At 39.3% G+C, this 9,001-nt stretch overlaps 1 long non-coding RNA gene across 1 annotated transcript; it reads left to right on the forward strand.

Moving 5' to 3' along the window:
* The first annotated feature begins 618 nt into the window (after window positions 1-618).
* Window positions 619-4,703, forward strand: LOC137871356 (uncharacterized). The gene is made up of 3 exons (XR_011102796.1): window positions 619-850; window positions 4,223-4,299; window positions 4,436-4,703. It is a non-coding gene; the product is annotated as an uncharacterized lncRNA (long non-coding RNA).
* The last annotated feature ends 4,298 nt before the right edge of the window (window positions 4,704-9,001 follow it).

Consider the following 9,001-nt stretch of genomic DNA (forward strand, 5'->3'; position numbering starts at 1 on the left):
TGAATCATTTTAATGGGCGTGATAACAACTGGAAACCATTTAATGAGCTGCACGTTCACCAACAAACACTGTGGAACGCCGGTCAGTCTCCGGCTTGTACATCCTGTGTTTGTTTGACCCTCCCATCATTTTATACAACGTCACTTGTGCCGAGCGCAGCATATCAGCGAGGATGTTAACACTGAAATCAGTACGGACTACATGGCGCGCAAAAGACACGCAAAGAGCAAGAACGGCGCTCTTATTGCACGCTAAACGACTTACAAATCACGTGATATTTATCCAGCATTTGCACCAAAAGTGTTAGAAATCGTTCCCCGGGGGTCGTGAATATTAACACCAACAGTCATCATTACACTGAACAGCCTCGTTGGCTACAAATCTCCCGAATTAGAGCAACAGTCATAATTTGTCCCTGTTTAATTTGGGCTCCATTATGTGACTCAGCAGCAGAATGAAGAGCGGTGGGATTAGAGTGACTGACACACTCACCTGGACCTGTGAGTGTTTACAACACGACGCCGCCTCAGGCCGCTCCGCTTTCAACGCCTCGCCACAAATAGAAAGCAGCTTTGCACAGTTCAACCTCTCTGCCCGGTGTGTGTTGCTCATGTTCTGTGCATTCCTGCATCCGCGTTTGATTTATTATTTGCTTCTTGTCGTTGATGACCGGACGTCATGTACAGAGTCTGGTGTCAGAGAATGTTCCACTTTGGAACGCGGGGAGGAATCCATCAGAGAGCTACGAGACGATGTCTGCACCCGCGGGAGGAAAGAGGCAGAAAGCAATTCGGCTACAAGACAGTTTGAAGAAGAAGGCATTCTGGGAAACAGGAAATCACTATGGCAGGTGAAAATGAGCACACTGGAAAAGCAAATTACAACATTTTATCACAGAGTTACCAAACCGGAGAGCGACCCTGGTTCATAATAATAACTCTATAACTTTATACCGTCTGAAGCTGAAGCGTATTAATGTAGTTTAAATGTTTCATTATGTTTAACAGTCAAAATTTTGAGGGTCATCTCTACAAATCAAGAAAAGCTTTATTTATTTATTTTCATCCTCCAGTCTGAGATATTTAACACCTCATAGGATGTTTTTAAGTGTAGGACTCCTTTAATGTGGCTCTAAAAACTTTTTAAGTGTGCAGTTTTATTCATGTACTTTGTAAGGGCAGCAATGAATGCTTATTTTCTTAACCAAATATTCAAATAATAATGACATTTTCTAATATTTTCTATTTTCTAATAGACTAATTACTTCATGTATAAAATGGCAACATACCTCTTAAACGTGTTCATGTAGTGCGAACAGTCAAAGAAACAGCAAATTCAAACTCTTTTTCGGTGACTCTAGTGGTTGTAGTCATCAGTCGTCATGACGGGCGCAAAGGAGGAAGTCAGGTGACGTAGTTTAAAGGTCGGGATGCATGGACCGGTCAAACAAACACAGGACTTTCACCCAGGAGATGGCTGTTTGTGTCCCGCATGCAACCAGAAGTCACTGTTTACTCATTAAATGTTATGTGACTAACATAGAGTACATAGCTTCGATTACATAACGGTGTACAAAGCATAGAGTATATAATGTAACGTATACAATGTAACGTACATAATGTAACGTACATAATGTAGCATACGTTATGTAGCATACATAACGTAGCGTACATAACGTAGCATACAAAACATAGAGTACATAGCTTCGAGTACATAACGGTGTACAAAGCGTAGAGTATATAATGTAACGTATACAATGTAACGTACATAATGTAACGTACATAATGTAGCATACGTTATGTAGCATACATAACGTAGCGTACATAACGTAGCATACATAACGTAGCATACAAAACATAGAGTACATAGCTTTGAGTTCATAACGTAGTGTACATAGTGTGGGGTATATAATATAACGTAACATACATCACGAAACTTGTGTAGCTTACATAACATAGCTTACATAGCGTAGTTTATGTAGCATAGCTTAGAAAGCGTAGCTTACGTAGCGCAGCGTACGTTATGTAGCGTAGCGTACATAACGTAGTGTACATAAAGTAGTGTACAAAACACAGAGTATAAAGCTTTTAGTACATAACGTAGTGTACATAGTGTAGAGTATAAATTGTAACGTAACAGATTGTAGCTTACATAGCATAGCTTACATAGCGTAGCCTACATCGCATAGCTTGCATAACATAGCTTACATAGCGTAGCTTACGTAGCCTACATAGCATAGCTTACATAGCATAGCATAGAAAGCGTAGCTTACGTAGCGCAGCGTACGTAACGTAAAGTACAGTCTCATTCTTTTATGTGCAGTCTATGAGGAATCTGCTGCCAATGTTTTCTACATATATTCAGACATTTCCTGATTAAATGATGGAATGATTATTCAAACACTCTTCCGTCTCTTTGTTTTTACCTGATCTCTGCTTAAACGTCTCATCTGGGGCTTCTGTCCGTCACGGTCCATCAAAGTCATCGTGAAGTCATTATTTCCACATAATGAAATAAGTCATGAGCCATTCTTATTGAAAAAAATTGGATAATGAAGTCATAACAACAAGGACACGGTTTCTTATCTGGCGGTAACGAGATAATTAGGTCTTGATCTTGAGATGACAGGCGTACGAAATACATTAGACAACTGTGTCCGCTCCGTCTGCTGGCAGAGTAACACTGAAGATGATGGCAAAAGACTTCATTTAGTTTTGGAGAAAAATAATATACCAAACTTTACCGAACAAACATCTGGGCTCATTTTTAAAAATCCTGCCTTTCTTCCAATCACTTTACTTCAATAAATCTAAATGAATTAATAAACAGCAAAGTCTGCAGAAGGAAAGAGTGACTTTATGCAACGTCATTTAACCTGTGGATTAATAAAGTATTCTCACTGTGAAGAACACTGTAAACATACTGTTATAGTAAAAATACTCTGGTTTAGTAAAATGTCCCTAAAAGTACGTCACTATAATTAGTGAAATGTAGATAAAGCAAATGTTAATATTTTTTACTAACTAATGATTATTTTCACTGTGGATTAATCTGCTGACTATTTTGTCCATTAATCGATTTATTATTTGGTTTGTAAAAATACTGAAAATATAAAAAATATTCAAAAGAAAAGCAGTAAATCTTAACATTATTGAGGATGATTTTATGATTATAAAAAAGTAGTTGCCAATTAATTTTCTAATTCATTAATAATTTTAGATCTACTTTTGTTTAAGTCTTGTTAGTCTTTATTTTAACTAAAGCTGATATATGTGGTAGAGTAGAAGTATACAGAAATACTGCAGTGAAGTACAAGTAGCTCAGTACTTGTGACCCGTGACCGTCTTTCTGTTGTTTGTGGGTAATACAGCTGATGTGTCTGAAGCTCCTCTCCGGATAAGTGAGACAGTTAACTGCCTGAAAGGTCACTTTTAATGTGTTGTTGTGCTTTTCCTCGGCACTCTGAAGTGATCTGTGACTTCTTTCTCATCAGCTCCTTTTAAAAGTAAAAGCCACGGACGTAAATGAACGGCCAGTAAATTACAGACGTCTCCCCCGTCGTGCATTAGAAGGCAGTCGAGGACCCGAGCGAGACATTTTGTCTCGACAAAGCATTTCTAATTCTGCCTTTCACATGCTGGGAATAAAGAAAATAAAAAATAAAAAGGGGGACTACTTTATCAGCTGAGCGGGACGGTGTTCGGTTCCCCTCGGACACACAGCCTTCAAATATTCTCCATGAATTCCAAACGTTGGTTTTTGTAATCCTCAAAAGTAGAAGACGGGGTCAGAGGGTAATCACACTTATATTATTCCGGTAAATTGCATGTCATGAGAGGCTCTGGTGCTCCAGTCACAAAGCTCAGGGTGAAATTAGTGCCGGAGGACCTCAACGTTGGAATCATTTTTTTCCCTGCTTTCTATCTGGATGCTGACGTGGAGAAAATCTGAATAGCTTACTCTTTATTCACGGCGTGAAGCCAAAACTGTGAGTTTTATCTCGTCAGGATGTTCATCAACTACAATTCGTCTAAAATCCACTTAAGTGTGAGGTGACGACGTTTAAAAAGCGCCAAAGTCAACATAGGAGTGAACGAACGGATCAAACAAAGACGGGACTTTCACCCAGGACAACAGCCAATATGTTCCTAAAAACAAAGCAGACCTCACGTCTAATAATACAATAAAAATAAAAATGTTGTTTTCTGTCTCCTTCCTACAGCGGTTGTCGAGTCTCTTCTGGATCCTGTCAAGAACTGCAGCGTCTTTCTCTCTGATTGGGTTCTCGTTCACCTTCAGGTACTCAAGATATTCGGGGTTACAGATGTGAAAAAAACACAACATGCTTTTCAGGATATTTAGCTTTAATTCTGAGAAGCATGTTTTTTTTTTTAGTTCATGAGTCAATTTATTTCCCATTTGCTTTAAATGACAGGAAATTGGACGCCGTCCTCTACTGCGACTATTTTTAAGCCGACATCTTGCCCTCAGACGGATCCTTGAAATGTCTTAATACGTTTTTCCATCCCTCCTCCTACAAAGAGATGAACCTATTAAGCTGCAGATCTCACACCTTTCAAGACGTCTTCCTCTCCTCCTTCTGGGATATAACTTTGATTAATATCATCTTCAGCTCTGTCTCTGATTAAAAAAAGAATCCACTTGTTCACACAAGCCAGACGTCAGAAAGAAATGTTGGCTTTATAAAAACCACAGGATACGTAAAAATACATGTCGTGAATATGTTTCAAATCAGCCTCGTATCGATTTAATTCACTTCAATTCACTTTGTTTTTGTATAGCCCAAAATCGCAAATTGCAAATTTGCCTCAGACGGCTTTACAATTTGTACACAGAATACACACAGCTGCAAAAACGCACAATGCTATTTGGTTACCGTTGTGAAACAATTGGTTTGGTTTAGGCAACAGAAATACAAAATTATTTTTTTTTGTTTTCAACATGGAAACATAACAACTGCAATAGACAAATGGAATGTTACGTAACAAGTGTAACAATGTTAGCAGCACAGACGACTGACTATTCTTACGTTACGTAACATGCACAACATTGTGTAACAAGCGTAACAACCATAACTGTGAATAAATAACAACCGCAATAACTGTTTGTAACGTTACGTAACAAGTGTACAAACGTTACGTTAAAAATGTAACAATGTTGCTAACGTGAAAAAATAACCGCCCAAAACGTACTTTGTTACGTAACATGCAAAACATTGTGTAACAAGCGTAACAACCATAACTGTGAATAAATAACAACCGATGTAAACTGTATGAATGAAGAAAGCCTTCACTGCGGCTGCTCAGTCTGATCCACTCATTACCAAAGCTGGTTTGATTGACTGCAGACTGTTTCACAGCACAATTATTACCTGTCTGTCTTTTCTCACCTTGACAACACAATTATTACTTTTCAGAATAGTCCCAGATTTTTTTGAGGTTAACTAAAAGTTCTAGTAAATGCTGTGACAGCAAAGTGCCACGTGTAATCATAAATGAATAAACCCACCAAAGAAGAAAGGAATCTGTCCGTCTGTATAAGTGTGTGTGTGTGTGTGTGTGTGTGTGTGTGTGTGTGTGTGTGTGTGTGTGTGTGTGTCCTTCACATATCTCGTTCATCCAGATGATGGTAAAACAACTAACTTTACATTTTGTCTCGTAACTTTTGAACTACTAAGTCTCTTGGTTGGTGCATTTTGGACACACGACATGTTTAACATTAAGAATCAAGTAAGAAGCAAAACCACAAAGAGATTTGAATTCAGCGATGGTTAGTTTTTATTGCTTATGAGTTCAAGTTTTTGATTGTAAAAGCGAGATTGTGTCAGTTACAAAAGGTACAAAACATTTAACCGTCTTAACTCCTTCAGATATCGTGCAATTTCAGGTTATATGATTGAAACTGCGGTTCCAGCATGTCGAGCGCAGCGGCTCTTCAGTCAACGTTTGCTGCTGGATGCTGGATAAACTAACGTTACAACCAAACGCTTCTTCACGCCCTTGCAAGCAGCACTTGATCAAACTGCACTAGTTATATGAAAGCATGACAGAAATGTTGCCGTGTTACAGAAGCGTCATGTCTTCAGAGCTGAACACTGAATGTTTTCATTAGTGTTTCGTGTTTTTTAATGTTTCCTGTGATTGAGGTGTGTTTGTCTCTGTTAGCATGTGACGTGGGTAACCTTCTGATTCATTGCATTCATAAACTACAGTATACTTGAAATATGTCTCTGGAGCCACATTCATGTCATCACTGGTTCCAAGCTCCTTCCTCAACCAGGTAAAACACAGAAATGAGGAACTTAAATCTGCTGTTTTTTGGATCCAAGCTAACGAGAATCTTGAATGTTTAGCCTGCTAGCATGTGTTTCTGCCTCCTCCCTTGCTTCATTTCTTTATCTACCTCTGCTCAGCCGCAACTCAACGTGAGCATCCGTTTAGCACATCAAACGACGGCGCTGCCAGATAAAAGTTACTCCATCAAGGCATGTTCTCGGGCGGACGCTCCCTGCAATATCTTGACATTTACAGTCCAGAATCTCAGCCTCGCTCGCCGAGTGGTGCCGGCCAGATAAGCCCGCAGAGACGCACCGGCTGAGCGGGTCTTTATCCCCGGCTAAGAGCTGTGAAGGACCCGGGCTGCTGCCATTGTGGAGGCATGCTGAATCACCCACGAGATATCTGAACCTCAAACAGCCGAGGAAATTGCTCTCTGAAGCTGTAAAAGCTCGATTTCAAGAGTGATGGTTAGAAAAAGCCAATATGCAATTGATTTTTTTTCTTTCTCCTCCCTCCTCCACGCAATGACAGAAATGAAGCATCAGGATGGAGGTTTTAGGCTGGAACACTTAGCACACAAACCGGACACAGGCCTAGGGGTCCAAAGTGTCAGGGGCCCCTCTGGCCTTTACCGACAAACTGTCACTCAAAGAGACACGGATCAACCAGGAAGAGACTCAAAATGAACACAAAGAAGCATAAAACGTCGACAAAGAGTCTGAAAATGAGCACAAAAAAAACGTAAAACGTCGACAAAGAGACCCACAAAGACTCAAACGGACCTGCTGAATCACCCACGAGATATCTGAACCTCAAACAGTCGAGGAAATTGCTCTCTGAAGCTGTAAAAGCTCGATTTCAAGAGTGATGGTTAGAGAAAAAAAAGCCAATATGCAATTGATTTTTTTCTTTCTCCCTCCCTCCTCCACACGATGACACAAAATGAAGTTTCAGGGAGGAGGTGTGAGGCTGAACACACACATTCGGGGATGCGTGGCCTCGCTGAGGACTCATCTGACACAAAATGTTCCGCCGCGAATGTTTCTCTCATCTCACAAACAGCGCTGAGTAAACACTGCCGCTGAATATTACCGCCAGCTGCACGCAGTATGTTGGCCAAACTCCAATCAGATGTCGGGATCGGAGGTGGAGTTGTGTGTGAACGTTACTGCAGGTGGTTTAAACCGACTGCTGAGGAAGCTGATGGGATGCATTCCATCGTATTTATGGATGAATAAAAACATATATCACCATATACAATATATTCTTACCAGACGACACATTTTCTTCCACAGTTTGTGCTTCCTAGCTCGGTGAATTTGTGAGATAATTATCTTTTAATCCCTCTGGGTTTCAAAGTGTTTTTTTTGGGAGACAGAAAACTGCATTTAAACGTGTTTATTTAAACTAGCTGTGCAGTATATTAAGTATATTAGTATAGTATATTTATGTAGTACATAAGTAAACTAGCAAAGTCTCACAACATCTTACTTTACTGGACAAATGAAGGTTAAAGGATCTGCACAAACACTGTAAGGATATATATATATATATATATATATTTATATATATTTATATATATATATATATATATATATTTATATATATTTATATATATATATATATTTATATATATATTTATATATATATATATATATATATATATATATATATGTTATATTACAATAATCTCTGCAGGAGATAAAACAAGTTGTTAACAAGCCGTTACTTTTACGGAACAGACTAAGAGAGTGAATTTTCATTCTCAGCATGGAGACACAAAAGACGACAAAGAAACATGAAACAACTACAAAGAGACACTAAAGGACCACAAAGAGATGCAAAAAAGACCAAAAAAACTACAAAGTGACACAAAATAACATAAAATGTCTACAAAAAGACACAAAGACTACCAGGTGACATAGAAATGACCACAAAGAAACACAAAACAGCTGCAAAGAGACTCAAAGACCTAAAAGAGATGCAAACACAGACCACAAAGAGACTCAAAATGACCAAAACACTACAAAGAAACACAAGGAGAAGCAAAACGACTACAAAGAGACACAAAGAGATGCAACAAGAACACAAAAAGACTCAAAGGGACCACAGAGAGACATTAAACAGCTACAAAGATTCTGTTTCCACAGCGCGCTTTGTGTTGTCGAACATGAAACGGTTTCATATTCGGCACATCGTTGTTGCAGAATAAGAGGAAAGAAAATGAAAAGTTAAGGTCAGCCAAGCTTCGGGGGGTTTACAGTGCGTGACCTGGACTTTTTTTCCCAGGATTCAGTGGGCTGCAGGGCGGCTGAGTGCACATCGGCTGTGTGGAAAAGCACATATTACGATCGATAACAAGGACACTCGGTATGAAATGATGACAGCAGACAGGAAGTCGATAGCTCGACAGAGTGTGAAGCTTATCGCCCAAAAGTAAAAAAAAGAATGATTGTTCAGGCATGTTGCTTCACATCAAGAGGAAATGAAGTCATATCAAGCTGTGGTTTTAATTATCGAATCCACAGAGGGAGTTATGTTCAGTCGTCTCTGTTAGCAGGAAATCTGGAAAAAAAACTGATTTCAATTAACTTTGGTGGAAATGTCTCTACTGGAGGCGTCGTCATGACATTTGATGCTCACATCCATGTCCCCCTCATGATGAATTGTACTTGGCTGATCCTCCTCCACTGATCTAATCA

This window comes from Cebidichthys violaceus, unplaced genomic scaffold (assembly GCF_023349555.1).
Source record: "Cebidichthys violaceus isolate CVI_PGR_0920_01 unplaced genomic scaffold, fCebVio1.0.p SCAF_14, whole genome shotgun sequence".
Lineage (NCBI taxonomy): Eukaryota > Metazoa > Chordata > Actinopteri > Perciformes > Stichaeidae > Cebidichthys > Cebidichthys violaceus.